Here is a 22497-nt window from a genome sequence, read left to right on the forward strand (position 1 = left end):
GGGGAAAACAGAAATAAACCTAAGATAGTGAGCAGTAAAGATGTCAGGAAAGACAGGCAGGTGATGGGGCAAATTTGTAGATATTGGGATGAGTTGCAGTGCAATAAAGTTGTAGTGAAATCAAAGCGAAAAGTATCAAATACTGGTCTTAAGGTGTTATACTTAAATGCACGCAGCATAAGGAATAAGGTGGATGATCTTGTTGTACAGCTACAGATTGGCAGGTATGATATTGTGACCATCACTGAGACCTGGCTAAAGGATGCATGTCTCTGGGAGCTGAACGTCCAAGGATACACGGTGTATCGGAAGGATAGGAAGGTAGGCAGAGGGGGAGGCGTGGCTTTATTGGTAAGAAATGATATTAATTCATTAGAAAGAGGTGATTTAGGATCGGAAGGTGCAGAATCTTTATGGGTTGAGCTAAGAAATAGCAGGGGTAAAAGGACCCTGATGGCAGTTATTTATAGGCCTCCAAACAGCTGCAGGGATGTGGACTACAAATTACAAATGGAAATAGAAAAGGCTTGTCAGAAGGGCAGTGTTATGATAATTGTGGGGGATTTTAACATGCGAGTAGATTGGGAAAATCAGGTCGGCACTGGATCTCAAGAGAGAGAATTTGTAGAATGTCTGCGAGATGGCTTTTTAGAACTGCTTGTTGTTGAGCCCACTAGGGGATCAGCTGTATTGGATTGGGTATCGTGTAATGAACCAGAGGTGATTAGAGAGATTGAAGTGAAGGAACCCTTAGGAGGCAGTGATCATAACATGATTGAATTCACTGTGAAATTTGAAAAAGAGAAGCTGAAATCTGATGTGTCGGTATTTCAGTGGAATAAAGGAAATTACAGTGGCATGAGAGAGGAACTGGCCAAAGTTGACTGGAAAGGGGCACTGGCGGGAAAGACGGCAGAGCAGCAGTGGCTGGAGTTTATGCAAGAAGTGAGGAAGGTGCAAGACAGGTATATTCCAAAAAAGAAGAAATTTTCGAGTGGAAAAAGAATGACAAGAGTGGTTGACAAGAGAAGTCAAAGCCAAAGTTAAAGCAAAGGAGAGGACATACAAAGAAGCAAAAATTAGTGAGAAGACAGAGGATTGGGAAGTTTTTAAAACCTTACAAAAGGAAACCAAGAAGGTCATTAAGAGGGAAAAGATTAACTATGAAAGGAAGCTAGCAAGTAATATCAAAAAGGATACTAAAAGCTTTTTCAAGTATATAAAGAGTAAAAGACAGGTGAGAGTAGATATAGGACCGATAGAAAATGATGTTGGAGAAATTGTAATGGGAGGTAAGGAGATGGCAGAGGAACTGAACGAGTATTTTGCATCAGTCTTCACTGAGGAAGACATCAGCAGTATACCGGACACTCAAGGGTGGCAGGGAAGAGAAGTGTGCACAGTCACAATTACGACAGAGAAAGTACTCAGGAAGCTGAATAGTCTAAAGGTAGATAAATCTCCTGGACCAGATGGAATGCACCATCCTGTTCTGAAGGAAGTAGCTGTGGAGATTGCGGAGGCATTAATGATGATCTTTCAAAAGTCGATAGACTCTGGCATTGTTCCGGAGGACTGGAAGATCGCAAATGTCACTCCGCTATTTAAGAAAGGGGCAAGGAAGCAAAAAGGAAATTATAGACCTGTTAGTTTGACATTGGTGGTTGGGAAGTTGTTGGAGTCGATGGTCAAGGATGAGGTTACAGAGTACCTGGAGGCATATGACAAGATAGGCAGAACTCAGCATGGATTCCTTAAAGGAAAATCCTGCCTGACAAACCTATTACAATTTTTTGAGGAAATTACCAGTAGGCTAGACAAGGGAGATGCAGTGGATGTTGTATATTTGGATTTTCAGAAGGCCTTTGACAAGGTGCCACACATGAGGCTACTTAACAAGATAAGAGCCCATGGAATTATGGGAAGGTTACATACGTGGATAGAGTGTTGGCTGATTGGCAGGAAACAGAGAGTGGGAATAAAGGGATGCTATTCTGGTTGGCTGCTGGTTACCAGTGGTGTTCCACAGGGGTCTGTGTTGGGGCCGCTTCTTTTTACATTGTACATCAACGATTTAGATTATGGAATAGATGGCTTTGTGGCTAAGTTTGCTGACGATACAAAGATAGGTGGAGGGGCCGGTAGTGCTGAGGAAACAGAGTCTGCAAAGAGACTTGGATAGATTGGAAGAATGGGCAGAGAAGTGGCAAATGAAGTACAATGTTGGAAAGTGTATGGTTATGCACTTTGGCAGAAAAAATAAATGGGCAGACTATTATTTAAATGGGGAAAGAATTCAAAGTTCAGAAATGCAACGGGACTTGGGAGTCCTCGTACAGGATACCCTTAAAGTTAACCTTCAGGTGGAGTCAGTAGTGAAGAAGGCGAATGCAATGTTGGCATTCATTTCTAGAGGAATAGAGTATAGGAGCAGGGATGTGATGTTGAGGCTCTATAAGGAGCTGGTGAGACCTCACTTGGAGTACTGTGGGCAGTTTTGGTCTCCTTATTTAAGAAAGGATGTGCTGACGTTGGAGAGGGTACAGAGAAGATTCACTAGAATGATTCCGGGAATGAGAGGGTTAACATATGAGGAACGTTTGTCCGCTCTTGGACTGTATTCCTTGGAGTTTCGAAGAATGAGGGGAGACCTCATAGAAACATTTTGAATGTTGAAAGGCATGGACAGAGTGGATCTGGCAAAGTTGTTTCCCATGATGGGGGAGTCTAGTACGAGAGGGCATGACTTAAGGATTGAAGGGCGCCAATTCAGAACAGAAATGCGAAGAAATTTTTTTAGTCAGATGGTGGTGAATCTATGGAATTTGTTGCCATGGGCAGCAGTGGAGGCCAAGTCATTGGGAGTATTTAAGGCAGAGATTACTAAGGAAACTGGCATGAAATCTATGGAATTAAGGGAAACAAGTAGTGAGATCATGGAAACTGTACAGATTGAAAAGGAGGAGGTGCTTGCTGTCTTGAGGAAAATTAAAGTGGATAAATCCCCAGGACCTGACAGGGTGTTCCCTCGGACCTTGAAGGAGACTAGTGTTGAAATTGCAGGGGCCCTGGCAGAAATATTTAAAATGTCGCTGTCTACAGGTGAGGTGCCGGAGGATTGGAGCGTGGCTCATGTTGTTCCGTTGTTTAAATAAGGGTCGAAAAGTAATCCGGGAAATTATAGGCCGGCAAGTTTAACGTCAGTAGTAGGTAAATTATTGGAGGGAGTACTAAGAGACAGAATCTACAAGCATTTGGATAGACAGGGACTTATTAGGGAGAGTCAACATGGCTTTGTGCGTAGCAGGTCATGTTTGACCAATCTATTGGAGTTTTTCGAGGAGGTTACCAGGAAAGTGGATGAAGGGAAGGCAGTGGATATTGTCTACATGGACTTCAGTAAGGCCTTTGACAAGGTCCTGCATGGGAGGTTAGTTAGGAAAATTCAGTCGCTAGGTATACATGGAGAGGTGGTAAATTGGATTAGACATTGGCTCGATGGAAGAAGCCAGAGAGTGGCGGTAGAGAATTGCTTCTCTGAGTGGAGGACTGTGACTAGTGGTGTGCCATAGGGATCAGTGCTGGGTCCATTGTTATTTGTCATCTATATCAATGATCTGGATGATAATGTGGTAAATTGGATCAGCAAGTTTGCTGATGATACAAAGATTGGAGGTGTAGTAGACAGTGAGGAAGGTTTTCAGAGCCTGCAGAGAGTCTTGGACCAGCTGGAAAAATGGGCTGAAAAATGGCAGATGGAGTTTAATACAAACAAGAGTGAGGTATTGCACGTTGGAAGGTCAAACCAAGGTAGAACATACAGGGTTAATGGTAAGGCACTGAGGAGTGCAGTGGAACAGCGGGATCTGGGAATACAGATACAAAATTCCCTAAAAGTGGCGTCACAGGTAGATAGGGTCGTAAAGAGAGCTTTTGGTACATTGGCCTTTATTAATCAAAGTATTGAGTATAAGAGCTGGAATGTTATGATGAGGTTGTATAAGGCATTGGTGAGGCCGAATCTGGAGTATTGTGTTCAGGTTTGGTCACCAAATTACAGGAAGGATATAAATAAGGTTGAAAGAGTGCAGAGAAGGTTTACAAGGCTGTTGCTGGGACTTGAAAAACTCAGTTACAGAGAAAGGTTGAATAGGTTAGGGCTTTATTCCCTGGAGCGTAGAAGAATGAGGGGAGATTTGATAGAGGTATATAAAATTATGATGGGTATAGATAGAGTGAATGCAAGCAGGCTTTTTCCACTGAGGCAAGGGGAGTAAAAAACCAGAGGACACGGGTTAAGGGTGAGGGGGGAAAAGTTTAAAGGGAACATTAGGGGGGGCTTCTTCACACAAAGAGTGGTGGGAGTATGGAATGAGCTGCCAGATGAGGAAATGCGGGTTCTTTTTTAACATTTAAGAATAAATTGGACAGATACATAGATGGGAGGTGTATGGAGGGATATGGTCCATGTGCAGGTCAGTGGGACTAGGCAGAAAATGGTTCGGCACAGCCAAGAAGGGCCAAAAGGCCTGTTTCTGAGCTGTAGTTTTTCTATGGTTTCTATGGCTTCTATTAATAGGTATCTGAGTAGCCAGGGCATCAAAGGTTATGGTGAGAAGGCGGGGGAGTGGGACTAAATGGGAGAATGGATCAGCTCATGATAAAATGGCGGAGCAGACTCGATGGGCCGAATGGCTGACTTCTGCTCCTTTGTCTTATGGCCTTATGGTCTTTTATACATCTTGTATCTATCTCATAAATACAGTTAGCCATTGACTTCCGTGCTAGACAATTCCAACTGCTTGGGGTGAAGCCTTAGCCTGAAACCAGAGGCTAACTCAGTCCAATCCCCAGGTCTGTAGATCAGATCATCTGGCTCAGGAGAGGGTGGGTGAGATAGGGTCTACAGGCAGTTAATCTAGGTAGATTAGTTCATTGGACTAAGGCCCAGTCTGCTCTCTCAGTTGCTTATAAAAGATCCCAGGATAGAAAGAAGGACGATGTATCCTTGACACTAGTTACTTCTCAGTTAACATCAGTAAAGAAGACCTTGTGGTTATTTATCTCACTTCTGTTGGTGAGTGTCTCAAATATACATCGTGTGTCACAGTAGTAATTATTCTTCAGACATTGCATTTGCTGTAAAGTACTTGGGACATGCTGAGGCTATATAATATACTACATCAATGCACAGCATTCTTTGAACATTATCTTCAAACAGTGCAAACCACTAATCTTTTATGCCTCCATGTCTATTTCTTTGCTAAGTGTCCTTACCCCTCACACTGATGAACCTATCTCTCTTCGTCAGTTTTCCTCTTCTTCTTGGACATTTCTTTCTGGTCTTCTATCCTCTCTTGACTTTTTCAGTTCCAACTGCTGATGTGACATTAACCACCTTGGCCTCCATTCTCCACACCCACTTCAATCTCACCCCCTCCAAATGTACAGCTTAGTCTGTTTACTCTGCACAAATCCCAATCAAGCCTGCAGACAAGGATGGTCCCATTGTAGGCTGGTGGATTAGCTTCTATTTTGCAGTGGCCAGATGACAGTTCCCAGAACCTCCTCTTCCTTTCCCCTGAAGTAGGACCCTATTGGTAATAATCAGTCCATTGTCTTCCAGTATATCAGAGATCTCATCACTTCAGACCTTCCTTCCATAGGCTCCAAGCTGATAGTTCCCCATCTGCTTGTTTCCTATTCTATCTTCTTCCCAAGATTCATGTAGAAGACTACCATGATAGGTCCAATGTTTCTGCCTGCTCTTACTCAACTGAACATACTTCCTTATACATCAAATCGATATTATCTCCCCTTGTCTTGTCTCTTCCATTCTACTGTACATCCAGAAGCCACTCATGAGCCACACAGGTTAGATTTCCAGTGCTGCCTTGTCTCTGTCAGTTAACATCACATCAATTCTGAACCTCAGTTCTTCACCCTGAATAATGACTGACACCTCTATCTCAGTATGAGGTATGATAACATAATGTATAACTAGCCAATTTTTCTCCAAAGATTGAACCACCTCTGTGTATTCTTTCTAGAATGAACTTCAGCCCTGATGCCATAACACTCTCCCTTTCTCATTAGATCCTGATGGTTTGGTGGTGCCTCAGAGAGCATTCCTCTGCATCAGATGATTCTTCATCTGCAACCTCAGACAAGGCCATCATCACTAATCTCTTCTTGGTCAGGCTAGGTACCTGGATTCTGAGAAACTGCAATTTGCTTCACATTGAAAGCCGAACCAATCCGCTATTTTTCTGTGTCTATTCCATGGCTCCAGCTGTGAGTTCAGATGTGAACTGTCAGATGTTTAAAAGAGTTGTCAGTAGATCAGAAAGCTCTGAGTCATAGAATCATACAATATGGAAACAGGCCTTTTAGCCCATCTAAGCTAGTCCCATTCACAAGTTCCTGATACTGAGAATGAAACACAAGCACAGTCTCTGAGATCTAAAATAGTTGAGTTTTATTACAACGCTGGAGAGAAGAAGATCAGTATCTGTTCATTTCTCTGTGCTACATTTAATAATTATTTACTACATTTAACACTATGTTTTAAAATTAAGTTAATTGCTGCATTTCATAATTGAATTACTCATTGCCTTTAATAATTACCTACCTTATTGTCCTGTGCTTATGCTAACCTGTCTCAATGACTATCATCCAGTAGCACTTATGTCCACAGTGATGAAGTGTTTTGAGAGGTTGGTGATGAAACGTGTCAACTCCTGCCTGAGAAGTGACTTGGATCTACTCCAATTGCCTTCTAGCACAACAGGTCCATCACAGATGTCATTTCATTGGCTCTTCACTCAAACCTGGAACATCTGGACAGCAAAGCTGCCTACATCAGGATGCCCTTTAGTGACTACAGTTCAACATTAAATACTATCATCCCCTCAAAACTAATCAGTAATCTTCAAGGTCTTGGTCTCAATAACTCTTTATGCAACTGGGCCCTCGACTTCCTCACTTGCAGTCCTCACTCAGTTTGAATTGGCAACAACATATCCCCCACAATCTCGATCAAAACTGGTGCACCACAAAGCTCTTTACTTGGCCCCCTACTCTACTCACTTTACACTTATGATGTGTGGCTGAGCACAGGTCCAATGCCATTTTTGAGTTTTCTGATGACACCACTGTCATGGAGCAAAGCGAGGGGTGGTGACAGGTCAGCATGTGGATGCTAATCACAGGTAGATTGGGAATCTGGTTCAGTGGTGCCACAAGAATGGCCTCACACTCAATGTTGACAAGATTATGGAGTCAGGAGGTGGAAACCAGAGGTCAATAAGCCAGTCCTCACTCAGGGAATCAGAGGTGGAGAAGGTCAGCAACTTTCAATTCCTAGGTGTTATCATTTTGGGGGACCCGTCCTGGGCCCAGTAGTGAAGAAAACACAGCAGTACCTCTACTACCTTAGGAGTTTGCAAAGGACTGTCATGACATCTAAAACTTTGACAAACTTCTATGAATGAGTGGTGGACAGCATATTGACTGGCTGCATCACAATCGGATATGGAAACACCACTGCCCTTCAATGCAAAATCCTACAAAAAGTAGTGGATACGGATCAGCCCACCATGGGGAAAACCATTCCCACTATTGAGCACAACTACACCGAGCGCTGTTGCAGGCACCATCAGGAAGAAGGTACAGGAGCCTCAGGACTCACATCACCAGATTCAGGAATAGTTATTACTCCTCAGCCATCAGGCTCCAAAACAGAGGGGATAATTTTAATTCCACGTCCCATTCCCATTCTGATATGTCTATTCCCAGCCTCCTCTACTGTCAAGATGAAGCCACACTCAGGTTGGAGGAACAACACCTTATATTCTGTCTGGGTAGCCTCCAACCTGATGACATGAACAATGACCTCTAACTTCCGTTAATGCCCCACTTCCCCTTTGTACCCCATCCATTATCTATCTATCTATCTATCTATTTATCCATTATCTAGCTATTTATTTATTTATTTATTTATTTATTTATTTATTTATTTATTTATTTATTTATTTATTATTCTTTTTTTTTCTCTCTCTCTCTCTCTCTCCTTTTTCTCCCTCTGTCCCTCTCACTATACTCCTTGCCCATCCTCTGGGCTTCCCCCCTCCCCCTTTCCTTCTCCCTGGGCCTCCCGTCCCATGATCCTCTCATATCCCTTTTGCCAATCACCTGTCCAGCTCTTGGCTCCATCCGTCCTCCTCCTGTCTTCTCCTATCATTTCGGATCTCCCCCTCCCCCTCCCACTTTCAGATCTCTTACTTCCTCTTCTTTCAGTTAGTCCTGATAAAGGGTCTCGGCCTGAGACGTCGACTGTACCTCTTCCTAGAGATGCTGCCTGGCCTGCTGCATCCACCAGCAAATTTTATGTGTGTTGCTTCAAATTCCAGCATCTGCAGATTTCCTCATGCTTGTGGGATAATTTCACTCAGCTTCACTTGCCCCTTCACTGAACTGTTCCCACAACCTATGGACTCACTTTCAAGACTCTTCATGGTGAAGTATATGTACTTTGATAATAAACTTACTTTGAACCTTGAACTTTGAACCTTGAGGTTAATAATTTAATCACTCATCACATTAAAATTATCCATCTGTGGGATCATGTTCATAAATTAATTATTTCCTCACTGAAATTAAGAAGGATATTTCTGTCTGCATTTACTAATTTATAACAAGGTGCTCTATCCAAGAGCAATGGCAAGTTAGGTGACCTGATTTGTGCCTTATCTCTGCTGTGTATGGCTGCCCATGGCAGTCAGTGTAATAATCATTCTGCACCCAACATTGTGCTAAATTCCTTTCTTTGGGGAGAAATCTAGTTTTCTAAGCAGTATACGTCCATCACTGATCCAGCTCTTCGACATTGCTAATTCGGACATACTTAATGGAAATTAAATCTACTACATCTTATCTTTCTGTGCAAAAGCTCCCCTCTTTTGTTGATCGCTTTTGATCTGAGTGGAACTATTAGGACTGAGTCTCCTCCAGGAAGAATTGTAAGAAGGGTACGCCCCTCCACCCACCTTCCTATATTCACAATGGGCCGGAAATGCGATAATTGTCACTGTGCAGATGTCCTGACATAGTGAATGACAAAGGACAAAAAGAATTTCTTATTCTGTGGGGAAGTACGTTAGCTTGAGGCTCAGCAGTAACAGTAATGTCACTGCTGATATTGGGATCTCTTTCCTTTTCTCCCCACCTCTCTAGTCTACAAGCAGAACTGCCTGAGGCTCAATCTGCAGATGATGCAATGACTTGACCCCCCTTCCTGGCTGCAGTGCCCTATCACTAGTTCACCCGCTGATAACTGTCGGAGACTGAAGCAATCACTTTTCCCCAGCTGACAAAGCCTCCATGGTTTAGAACTCAAGGTAAAACATCAATTGCCATAAATGACTTAAATTGCAGATTTCTCTAAGATTAAGTTTCATGCTCACTCCCACCTCCCCACAAAACTGAGCAGACTTCAACTCTCTCCTCCTCTCCTGTCTACTGACTTGCTGTTTGATACATCTTGTTCATGTTAGCAAATAGTAATTACGAATTACATTCCAGGTGGTCAGAACATTTCAATAGTTAAAATAGTTTTCGGCTTTTCACTCCGAAAGTGGAATAGTGAGAATAAATGGGAAAACAGTTTCTATGGAATTCTATGTTCATAGTAGGGTTGGGTACATTTTAGGTATGGGACTAGAAACTATAAAAGCCTCTTCTGTTCATATACGTAGCCTTGATATAGCATCATTGTCTGACTAGCTAAAATGCTGTATCTATCTAACTGATGCAGATAAATTTTAAATGTTAGCATGATGTCATGAACCCTTTGGACAGGTGAGGGGTGCTGGGATGCAGTCCGTCTCGGTGCACCTGAACGTCACTTATTTGCAGTTTGCCTATCGCCACAATAGGTCAACAGCAGACGCAATCTCAATGGCTCTCCACACGGCTTTAGACCGCCTAGTCAACACAAACACCTTCTTCAGGATGCTGTTCATCGACTATAGCTCAGCATTTAACACCATCATTCCCACAATCCTGATTGAGAAGTTGCAGAACCTGGGCCTCTGTACCTCCCTCTGCAATTGGATCCTCGACTTCCTAACCGGAAGATCACAATCTGTGCGGATTGGTGATAACATATCCTCCTCACTGGCGATCAACACTGGTACACCTCAGGGAAGTGTGCTTAGCCCACTGCTCTTATCTCTATATACACATGACTGTGTGACTAGGCGTAGCTCAAATACCATCTGTAAATTTGCTGATGGTACAACCATTGCTGGTAGAATCTCAGGTGGTGATGAGAGGGCATACAGGAGTGAGATATGCCAACTAGTGGAGTGGTGCCACAGCAACAACCTGGCACTCAACGTCAGTAAGACGAAAGAGCTGATTGTGGACTTCAGGAAGGGTAAGACGAAGGAGCACATGCCAATCCTCATAGAGGGATCAGAAGTGGAGAGAGTGAGCAGCTTCAAGTTCCTGGGTGTCAAGATCTCTGAGGATCTAACCTGGTCCCAACATATTGATGTAGTTATAAAGAAGGCAAGACAGCAGCTATACTTTATTAGGAGTTTGAAGAGATTTGGCATGTCAACAAATACACTCAAAAACTTCTATAGTTGTACCGTGGATAGCATTCTGACAGGCTGCATCACTGTCTGGTATGGAGGGGCTACTGCACAGGACTGAAAGAAGGTTGTAAATCTAGTCAGCTCCATCTTGGGTACCAGCCTACAAAGTATCCAGAACATCTTTAGGGAGCGGTGTCTCAGAAAGGCAGCGTCCATTATTAAGGACCTCCAGCACCCAGGGCATGCCCTTTTCTCACTGTTACCATCAGGTAGGATGTACAGAAGCCTGAAGGCACACACTCAATGATTCAGGAACAGCCTCTTCCCCTCTGCCATCCGATTCCTGAATGGACATTGAAGCTTTAGACACTACCTCACTTCTTTTAAAATATACATTATTTCTGTTTTTAGTTAGATTATGAAGACACATAGTCCTCTTTTATTGTCATTTAGTAATGCATGCATTAAGAAATGATACAATATTTCCTCCGGTGTGATATCACAAAACATAGGATAGACCAAGATTGAAAAAAAACTGTCGAATCCTCATAATTATAACATATAGTAACAGTGCAACAATACCATAACTTTATGAAGAAGTCCGTGAGCACAGTAAAGTTCAAAGTCTCTCAAATGTCCCACATCTCACGCAGACGGGAGAAGGAAGAAAAACTCTCCCGGCCATGCCCGACCACAGTCCGACTCTGAGTCATCCAAAAACTTCGAGCTCTGATCAGCTCTCCGACACAGAGTACTGAGCACCACCTCTGTCCAAACGATTCAACCTTGCCAAAAGCAGGCAAGGCTGGGGATTTTGAGGTCTACCCTCTGAAAGATTCCCGACCATGCAATAACGAACAGAGTGAATGAGCATATCAGAAATTTCTCCAGATGTTCCTCTGTGCTTTCACGCCCATTCCCCATCAAATCAGAGTTGTCCACGGCCCCTATTTAACAGATACGATATCATTTTTCACCGGAAGGCTGCGCACGCGCAGGCGCGCCGCCATCTTCTCCTCCTGCCTTGCACTTTAAAAAAAAATCTATTCAATATATGCAATTGATTTACTTATTTATTTATAATAATAATAATCTTTTATCTTATTTATTATTACTTTTTTCTCTCTGCTATATTATGTATTGCATTAAACCACTGCTGCTAAGTTAACAAATTTCATGTCACTTGCCGGTGATAATAAACCTGACTCTGATTCTGAATTTATTAGTGTTTTTTAATGACTTCTTTTTATCATTAATCCGTCTCTATTTTATTTGTGATGCTCATTATGTGAATACCGTTTCTCTTTGCTTCCATTCTTAAGTGATTAGATTTGAATTTGACCGCATGGGTTTCCTGTGTTTTATGTTCTATTTAAGGGCCAGCGAACATCACTGAATCCTGGATTCGAGTCCTGTGTGAACTGTTCTGCATACTCAAGCATTGAGTAAGTGAATTCTTAGCTTGTATTATTCTCCAAATAAATCTTCATTGTTCTTTTCTGCTATCGAGTCCTGAGTTTACTCCGAACTTGAGTCCGCTCATCCGAAGATCACTACACATGAAATCTATCTCTCTGTCTCTTTTCCTCCCAGCCTTGGAGCCTTGTTTCTCCCAGAGCCTGTTCAGATCCCGCAGTGTAAGTCAATCTATTGGCTTCTGGGTAACAATCTCTCTAGCTGCCCAACTGTGTTACCAGTCTTCCCTGACAACAGACTCAGAGAATTCTGATCTCCAGAGAAGGCATAAGCTCATGACTTTGTAAGGTGACTGTCACTTATGTGGACTCGGTGGAGCTGATAAAATGGCTGGAATAGGATGAGAATTGTGGGATTACAGCCAAAACGAGCTGATGTCTTTCGAATAGTCCTTGAAGTAATTTTCTTGAAGTGTACCAACCTGACCATGCTGTAAGAGGCACCACAGTACATTATGGAGTTTCCAGATTTTTAATTTTTTAAGCAAAACCAATTCTATGGGGAATCTCTCAGGCTAAATACATATACAAACAGAGAATCAAGGAGCATTTTAACTCCTCGGACCCCCGGTGCATGTGGCATTGCATACAGGTCATTACAGACTTCAAACCACTAGTACTGTGCGCCCTTCCAGCTCTGCTTCCCTCCCTGATGAGCTCAATTATTTCTACGCTTGCTTTGACCGAGAGAACAAGGAGGTCACCCTCAAAGCGGATCTCCCACCTGGTGAACCGCCTCTCTCACTTTCCAGCTCTGATGTTTGCGCCACCCTGAGCAGGGTAAATGTACGGAAGGCAGCTGGTCCGGATGGAATACCTGGCCGTGTGCTCAGAGTCTGTGCAGGGCAGTTGACCGGGGTCTTCATGCACATACTTAATCGGTCCCTGGCCCAGGCAGTTGACCCCACAAGCTTCAAGATCGCCACCATCTTGCCAGCGCTGAAGCATTCCACTGCCACGGGCCTGAATGACTTCCGCCCAGTTGCACTCACCCCCATCATTGCAAAGTGCTTTGAGAGTCTGGTTCTATCACATCTGAAATCCTGTCTGCCCACTACCCTGGACCCCCATCAATTTGCCTATCACACCAACAGGTCAACAGAGGACGCCATCTCCACAGCACTTCACTCTGCCCTGACCCACCTGGACAGCCCCAACTCTTATGTCAGAATACTGTTCATTGACTTTAGTTCGGCATTCAATACTGTGATCCCCTCCATGCTGCTCGCCAAACTTCTCCAGCTTTGTATTAGCTCATCCTTCTGCAATTGGACCTTGGACTTTCTGACTAACAGACCCCAATCAGTTAAGTTAGACAACCGCTCCTCCTCCATTCTCACCCTAAACACCGGCGTGCCTCAAGGCTGAGTGCTGAGCCCTCTTCTGTACTTCCTTTTCACCTATGACTGCGTTCCTGTACAGGGTTCTAACTCCATAATCAAGTTTGCAGACGACACCACTGTGGTTGGCCTGATCAGAGGGGATGATGAGATGGCCTACAGGGACGAGGTCCAGCAACTGACCACGTGGTGTGCCGACAACAACCTAGCCATTAACACCCAGAAGACCAAGGAGATCATTGTGGACTTCAGGCATGCTAGGAGCCACACTCACGTCCCCATCTACATCAACGGAGCTGTAGTGGAGCATGTATCAAGCTTCAAATTCCTTGGTGTCCACATTTCCAAGGATCTCACCTGGTCCCTGAACTCCTCCATCCTGATCAAAAAGGCGCAACAGTGCCTTTATTTCCTGCAGAGCATCAAGAAAGCTCACCTCTGTTCCAGGATACTGATGGACTTTTACTGCTGTACTATTGAGAGCATACTCACCAACTGCATCTCAGTGTGGTATGGCAATTGTCCCGTATCGGACCGCAAAGCACTCCAGCGTATGGTGAAAACTGCCCAGCGGATTATTGGCACCCAATTGGCCACCATTGAGAACATCTACCAGAAACGCTGACTGGGTAGGGCGAAAAGCATTATCAGGGATGCATCTCACCCTAACCATGGACTTTTTACTCTCCTCCCATCTGGTAGGCTCTACAGGAGCCTCCGCTCCCGCACCAGCAGGCACAGGAAGAGCTTCTTCCCTGAGGCTGTGACCCTGCTGAACCTCACATCACAGCAGTATTGCACCCATATTGTACTTTCTCAGTACTTTTATATTTGTGTGCTGTAGCACTTAGTTTTTATTCACAGTTATTTTGTAAATAAAATTATTCTTTGCATTTCTGGTTAGATGCTAACTGGATTTCATCGGCTTTGTATCTGTACTCAGCACAATTACTATAAAGTTGAATCTAATCTAATCTAAATTGCTGGCATGTTGGAGTCTGGTCAAAAATTCTTACTACAAGAGGCATGACACTATAAAAGCTTACCATTCAACAAGCTGAATTTAACAGAAACACTTTTTATCTAAATCATTGGTCCCGACTTTGACCGTTCTAACGTAGAATGTGGTATTTTAAAAATATAATTTGCCTAGTACCCCCCACATGTGACCTCTTTAGTCATCTGTCCTTTTGTAAGCATGGTTTTTTGTACATCTCCTACCACTATTGTCTTGTCATCAGTAGATATGACTTCATCTACCTAATATATACCCACTAAGCTCCCTTTCTGCCAATGTAAAGATTTACATTCTAATGTGGTCAATGTTAAGCTTTGACAGATTCAGTGAATATTTCAAATGTTTCGTTATGTCAAAACTGTGATATAAAATTAATCCACAGCATAACTAACTACAATATACTTTACTTCCATTTTCTTGCATCATTTTTGTTGAAGAAGAAGAGAGAATGAGTGAATTGATTTGAAACACATTTTACGTGGGCCAATTGACCATTTTCAATTACTGGAGAAAATTATTTCCATTTGTCTTTTATTCCTTGTCAATATACTCAGTTAGGCTCTTCAGCTAAAAGCAGCACCCGACTTAAACACTTCCCTTTTCATATCCCCTTCAGTCTGTCAAAGGAGATTTACCACTTAATCTCAATTAGATTGGATAAATCCTGAATATTTCTTCAACATTTAAATTAAAAAAGGAAAAATTTAGAAGGCACATTATTCTCTCTTATGGGCATAACACAGTAGCAGTCAAGATGCTTGCTCTGGTGGGAGATTCTCATACACAAGGACATACTTACAAAATGGGGGGGGACTCACATAAAAAAACAGAGACGTGTAGGAACTTCCCACAGAGGCTCGTGAACCTCTAGAATTTTCTGTTGCAGAGTGTTGTAGAAGCAAGATAAACTTTTGAAAGATCATAGAATTTAGGGCTATAGGGATGAGGGTGGTATTGAATGAAGGATGGGCAGATCTGAGGGGTCGAGTGGTTTACCTATGCTCCTAATTTCTCATGTTCTTATGAATCTCAGTATTGTCCAATACAACTTGTGGATTAAGTGTATGTTACCATCATTATTGCATTTTAGCTGTATCTCCTAAGGTTTGTCAGAAACAATAAGCATTGAATACAGGTATAAACATACTTCAGACATATTTATTTGTTACAAATCTGCAGCGAAGAAAGTAACGTACTGACAGCTTTGAAAACCACATCTGATCTGCTTTGTACTGTTTTCCAAACACACAAAGTGGCTAAATTTTGCATCCACCTGCTATGTAAAGTCTTGAGATCACAGGGTTAACTGCATCATCCAATAGCTCACTCTTTCAATTTATTTTTTGGAAATGCAATTAGTCACATCTGGATTCCTAATTAGCCACACGCAGCTACTGGCTCGTGTTTGGGCAACACTGATGTATCACTTTATCAAATCACGAAGAGATTCCAATGTACTTCCTAATTAATTACTATTTTTGGAATCTGCATTGTTGTTGCTGTTATGTAGGGCAGAAAGCATTCGGAAATAACAAATAAGGATGATATAATCATCAAATATTTGCACTTACATCATCCATAAGATACAGGGAAACATCTCAATGAAACTCACCAAACTGAGAAAAGCACACATTGACGCTGGGGCAAAGGAAGAGGTTAGTGTGTGGCAAGAACAGGTTGGCAGGGTTTCAGGCAGGCTGTGGGCTCAGATTCATGGCATTATGGTAGAAGCAAGATAGCAGCCAATGTTCATGATGCAGAAGATGAGCATTTAAGATGAACTTGGCAATGAATAGAGTTCCAAGATAGTCATCCGTCTGACTGGACAAGTTTAATAGAAATGACACATAAGAAAGTTGAATGGTTCTTCCGTTGTGTGGCTAGGAAGCTGATATTCCCATCATTAAAAAGGAGAAACATACTAGCTTTAGCAAACAGTATGGAAGTTCATCTGAGGTGGGTATTTTTGGGTTCGGATATTGTTTTGGCTGGAGAGGCAAGTGAGAGAGTCGAAGTCTAAAAACAAAGAAATAAAAATATACCAAAATGTCTTTTCACTAACTTCATTCAAATACCTGCCTTGGCTCAATTGATGACCTCAAATGAATATTCCTGGTCTGAGTCTTCTACATTGGTAAATTGATAACTTGGTTTATTAATATTCAGAATAAAGTGTACAGAGAAAGTGTGGTGCATCAGTCAAATAGTTGCAAGGACACAAGGTAGATTGTGAGGACAAATGTTTTCATATCGTACAAGGCCACTGTTCAATATTCTTATAACAACGGGTTGGAAGTTGTCATTGAGCCTGCTGATACTGTTTTGGATACTTTTGGGGGGGGGGGAACAACCTACTGGGGGGAAAGCTGCAGCAACCGGGTCTCTGACACCGAGTTTTTCACTGGGGCTCAGAAGGGAAGTGGGGTGGGGGGAAGAAGAGAACTGCAGTAGTGATAGGGGACTCCATAGTTAGAAGAGTAGACATGAGATTCTGTGGATGCAATAGAGACACCAGGATTGTATGTTGCCTCTCAGGTGTCACGGTCAGGGATGTCTCAGACTGGGCCCACAACATTATAAAGGGGGAGGGAGAACAGCCAAAATTTTGGTACATATTGGCATCAATGACATAGGTAGAAAAAGGCAGGGAGTCCTGAAGAGAGAATTTAGGGAGCTAGGAAGAAAGCTGAAAAGCAAGTCCTGCAGGGTAGTAATCTCTGGATTGCCACTTGCATCATGCACCATTGAGGCTATGAATGGGAATGATTTGGCAGATGAACTTGTGGCTGAGAAACCAGAGCAGAGGTCAGGGTTTCCGATTTCTGGATCATTTAGATCTATTTTGGGGAAGATATGACCTGTACAAAAAGGACAGTTTACACCTGAACTCGATGAGGACCAATATCCTGGCAGACAGGCTTGTTAGAACTGCTAGGAAGGGTTAAAACTAATTTGGCAGGGTGATAGGAACCAGAGCGATAGGGCTGAGGATGGGGCAGTTGGTTTACAAACAAGTGTGCAGTGAGACTGTGAGGAAGAACAGGCAGACGATACGGTAAAATTGCAGTCAGTGGGAGGAATTACAGTGTAATGGAGGACAAAATCAAAAGGGTGAAAAATACAGGATTGAAGGTGTTATATTTGAATGCATGCAGTATATGGAATAAAGTAAATGATCTTGAAGCACAGTTCAAGATTGGCAAGGATGACATTGTGGGAATCACTGAGTCGTGGCTGGAAGAAGATTATGGCTGGGAGTTTAACATCAAAGGATATACATTGTATTGCAGGAAGGGAGAGGGGGTGATGTGGCTCTGTTGGTAAAAATTAAATCAAATACTCGAAAGAGGTGACATAGGATCAGAAGATATAGAATTGTTATGGTAGAGTTAAGGAATTGCAATGGTAGAAAGACCCTGATGGGAGTTATATAGAGGCCTCCGAACAATAGCCAGAATGTGGGCTACAAATTACAATGGGAGGTAGAAACAGTATGTCAAAAGGGCAATGTTACGATAGTCATGGGGGATTTCAATATGCAGGTAGATTGGAAAAATCAGGTTGATGTTGACTTTGGATCCTAAGAGAGAGAATTTGTAGAATACCCATGATATGGCTTTTTAGAGCAGCTTGTAGTTGAGCCCACTAGGGGATCAGCTGTTCTGGATTGGGTGTTGTGTAATAAACTGGATTTGATTAGGGAGCTTAAAGTAATGAAACCCTTAAGAGGCAGTGATTATAATATGATAGAAATCACCCTGCAGTTTGATAGGGAGAAGCTAAAGACAGGTGTAACAGTATTACAGTGGGGTAAAAGGAATTACAGAGGCACGAGAGAGGAGCTGGCCATTGTTGATTTGAAGGGGACACTAACAGGGTTGATGGTGAAACAGTAATTTGGAAGGCGCAGGATAGGTACGTCCCAAAGAAGAAAAAGTATTCTGAAGGTGAGCTGATACCACTGTGACTGACAAGAGAAGTCAAAGCCAACATAAAAGCAAAAGAAAGGGCATTTAATAGAGCAAAAATAGTGGGAAGTTAGAAGTTTGGAAACCCTTTAAAAAACGACAAAAGGCAAATTGAAAAAACCATAAGGAGGCGAAAGATAGAATATGTAGGCAAGCTAGGCTATAATATAAACGAGGATACCAAAAGTTTTTTTATATATACAGTATACAGTACAGGGCTACGGTAGGAAACTTTGTCACATGGTGTGAGCAGAATTATCTGCAGCTTTATGTGAAAAAGACTAAGGAGCTGGTGGTAGACCTGAGGAGAGCTAAGGTACCGGTGACCCCTGTTTCCATCCAGGGGGTCAGTGTGGACATAATGGAGAATTACAAATACCTGGGGATATGAATTGACCATAAACTGGACTTGTCAAAGAACACTGAGGCTGTCTACAAGAAGGGTCAGAGCCGTCTCTATTTCCTGAGGAGACTGAGGTCCTTTAACATCTGCCGGACGATGCTGAGGATGTTCTACGAGTCTGTGGTGGCTAGTGCTATCATGTTTGCTGTTATGTGCTGGGGCAGCAGGCTGAGGGTAGCATACACCAACAGAATCAACAAACTTATTCGTAAGGCCAGTGATGTTGTGGGGATGGAACTGGACTCTCTCACGGTGGTGTCTGAAAAGACGATGCTGTCTAAGTTGCATGCCATCTTGGTCAATGTCTCCCATCCACTACATAATGTACTGGGTGGGCACAGGAGTACATTCAGCCAGAGACTCATTCCACCGAGATGTAGCACAGAGCGTCATAGGAAGTCATTCCTGCCTGTGGCCATCAAACTTTACAACTCCTCCCCTGGAGGGTCAGACACCCGGTGCCGATAGGCTGGTCCTAGACTTATTTCATAATTTACTGGCATAATTTACATATTACTATTTAACTATTTATGGTTCTATTACTCTTTTATTATTTATGGAGCAACTTCCCCCTGGGATCAGTAAAGTATGACTATGACTATACAGTAAAGTGTAAAAGAGGGGAGAGAATGGATACCAGTTTGCTGGAAAATGATGCAGGGAAGGTAGTTATAGGGACAAGGAAATGATGGACAAACTGAATAAGTATTTTGCATCCGTCTTCACTGTGGAAGACACTAACAGTATGTGGAAGATTGAGATGTTGGGGGCAGTTGTGAGTGCAGTTGCTATTACCAGGGAGATGGTGCTAAGAAGCTGAAAGGCCTGAAGGTGGTTAAGTCACCTGGACCAGATGGACTATACCCCAGTATTCTGAAAGAGGTAGCTGAAGCGATTGTGGAGGCATTAGTAATGATCTTTCAAGAATCACTAGATTCTGGCATAGTGCCTGAGGTCTGGACAATTGCAACTGTCATTCCACTCTTCAAGAAGGGAGAGAGGCAGAAGAAATGAAATTATAAGCCAGTTAGTCTGACCTCAGTGGTTAGGAAGTTGCAGGAGTTGATGATTAAGCATGTGGTTTTGGGGTACTCTGAGGCACATGATATAATAGGCCATAATAGGCCATGGTTTCCTCAAGGAAAAATCTTGCCTGATAAATCTGTTGGAATTCTTTGAAGAAATAACAAGCAGTTTAGACAAAGGAGAATCGGTGGACCATTCTGGGACCAGTATCTAAGAAAGGATGTGTTGCCATTGGAGAGGGTTCAAAGGAGGTTCACAAAAATGATTTTGGGAATGAAAGGCTTATCATATGAGAAATGTTTGATAGCTCTGGGCCTGTACTCGCTGGAATTTAGGAAAATAAAGGAGGGATCACATTGTAACCTATATAATGTTGAAAGGCCTAGATAGAGTGGATGTTTCCTATCGTAGGGGAGTCTAGGACAAGAGGGCACAAACTCTGAATAGAGGGATGCCCATTTAGAACGGACATGAGGAGGTATTTCTTTGGTCAGAACGTGGTGAATCTATGGAATTCTTTGCCACAGGTGGCTGTGGAGGCCCAGTCACTGGGTGTATTGAAGGAGGAGATTGATGAGGCATGGCAAGGCATGAAGGGATATAGGGAGGAGGCAGGAGACTGGGGTTGAGAGGGAAATGGATCAGACAGGATGAAACAGTGGTGCAGACTCAATGAGCTGAAAAGCCTAACACTGCTCCTATATCTTATGGTCTTAAATACGAAGAATTCTGCAGATGCTGGAAATTCAAGCAACACACATCAAAGTTGCTGGTGAATGCAGCAGGCCAGGCAGCATCTCTAGGAAGAGGTACAGTCGACATTTCTGGCTGATACCCTTCGTCAGGACTAACTGAAGGAAGAGCTAGTAAGAGATTTGAAAGTGGGAGGGTGAGGGGGAGATCCAAAATGATAGGAGAAGACAGGAGGGGGAGGGATGGAGCCAAGAGCTGGACAGGTGATAGGCAAAAGGGATATGAAAGGATCATGGGACAGGAGGCCCAGGGAGAAGGAAAAGGGGGAGGGGGGAAAAACCCAGAAGATGGGCAAGGGGTATAGTCAGAGGGAGAAAAAGGAGAGTGAGAGAAAGAAAGTGTGTATAAAAATAAATAACAGATAGGGTTCAAGGGGGAGGTGGGGCATTAGCGGAAGTTAGAGAAGTCAATGTTCATGCCATCAGGTTGGAGGCTACCCAGACGGAATATAAGGTGTTATTCCTCCAACCTGAGTGTGGCTTCATCTTTACAGCAGAGGAGGCCGTGGATAAACATGTCAGAATGGGAATGGGATGTGGAATTAAAATGTGTAGCCACTGGGAGCTCCTGCTTTCTCTGGCGGACAGAGCGTAGGTGTTCAGCAAAATGATCTCCCAGTCTGCGTCGGGTCTCGCCAATATATAGAAGGCCACATCGGGAGCACTGGATGCAGTATATCACCCCAGCCGACTCACAGGTGAAGTGTTGCCTCACCTGGAAGGACTGTCTGGGGCCCTGAATGGTGGTAAGGGAGGAAGTGTAAGGGCATGTGTAGCACTTGTTCCGCTTACAAGGATAAGTGCCAGGAGGGAGATCAGTGGGGAGGGATGGGGGGGACAAATGGACAAGGGAGTTGCGTAGGGAGCGATCCCTGTGGAAAGCGGGTGGGGGGTCGGGGATGGAAAGATGTGCTTAGTGGTGGGATCCCGTTGGAGGTGGTCTTACGTTTTCAGGCATTTGTATCTTCTGCCCGATGGGAGGTGAGCAAAAAGAGAATGTCCGGGATGGGTGGGGTATTTGATTATGTTAGCTGCTTTACTGAGGCAGTGACAGGGAGGAATTAAATTGGCTTAGTGCCAACTGATACTTGATAATTTGCACAGACCTAATTTGCAAAGAGCCTGTTACAATGTTTTCTGACCCTATGAGTCTGTAATCTAGCTTGGTTCTTCTGAACAGCACCAATAGAGTGATGTACTTAATTACTTTTACTTTATTTTACAATTCTTTTTTTCTATTTCTTTCACTCTCTCTCTCTCTCTCTCTGCCAGATTCTGGGTTTGGTCATTGCGTTACCTCTACATTGTCTTTGTGCTGAAGTTTTATGAAGCTTGAACAGAAGTGACTTGACTGTAAAGTGAAATATTTGTTTAGTTTGGCTGCCAGCAGAGATTCAATTTGTCAATGAAAGGTGTCATTTTGGTTCAACAAATAACAAATCTTCTGACACAGAGAAAGGAACAACATCTTCAGCTGCTGACACTGCAGAAGCCGTGTTCCCAAAATAGTCAGTGACACCCGCACAGGGAAGTATGTTTTCATAACTCACTCTCCATCATCTGCAATAACCAATGTGCTCAGCTCAAAATTTATGTCAGTTAACAGCATTAATAGGGCCACTCTGAAGGCTGACTGGAATCTAAATGAAATATGGTCTGGTTTCCAGTATGAAAAGGAAATCTTATGGAGCTACTGAAATGCAGATATACCTGAAAATTTGTCCCCCACCTTTATTACTTTTCATTACATTGTCAATTTGTCACAGTTGCCTTGGAGATGGGGAGAGACTGAGGGAAAAGGAGCAGGTGATTTCAACCATGACAATAAATTGCAAAGCATACAGAAACTGCAAACTGCTGTTGATCTCAGCACCTTCCAGGGACTTGAAGGAAATTGTGCTCTGAACAAGTAGA

This window comes from Mobula hypostoma, chromosome 9 (assembly GCF_963921235.1).
Source record: "Mobula hypostoma chromosome 9, sMobHyp1.1, whole genome shotgun sequence".
In the NCBI taxonomy this organism is placed as follows: Eukaryota; Metazoa; Chordata; class Chondrichthyes; order Myliobatiformes; family Myliobatidae; genus Mobula; species Mobula hypostoma.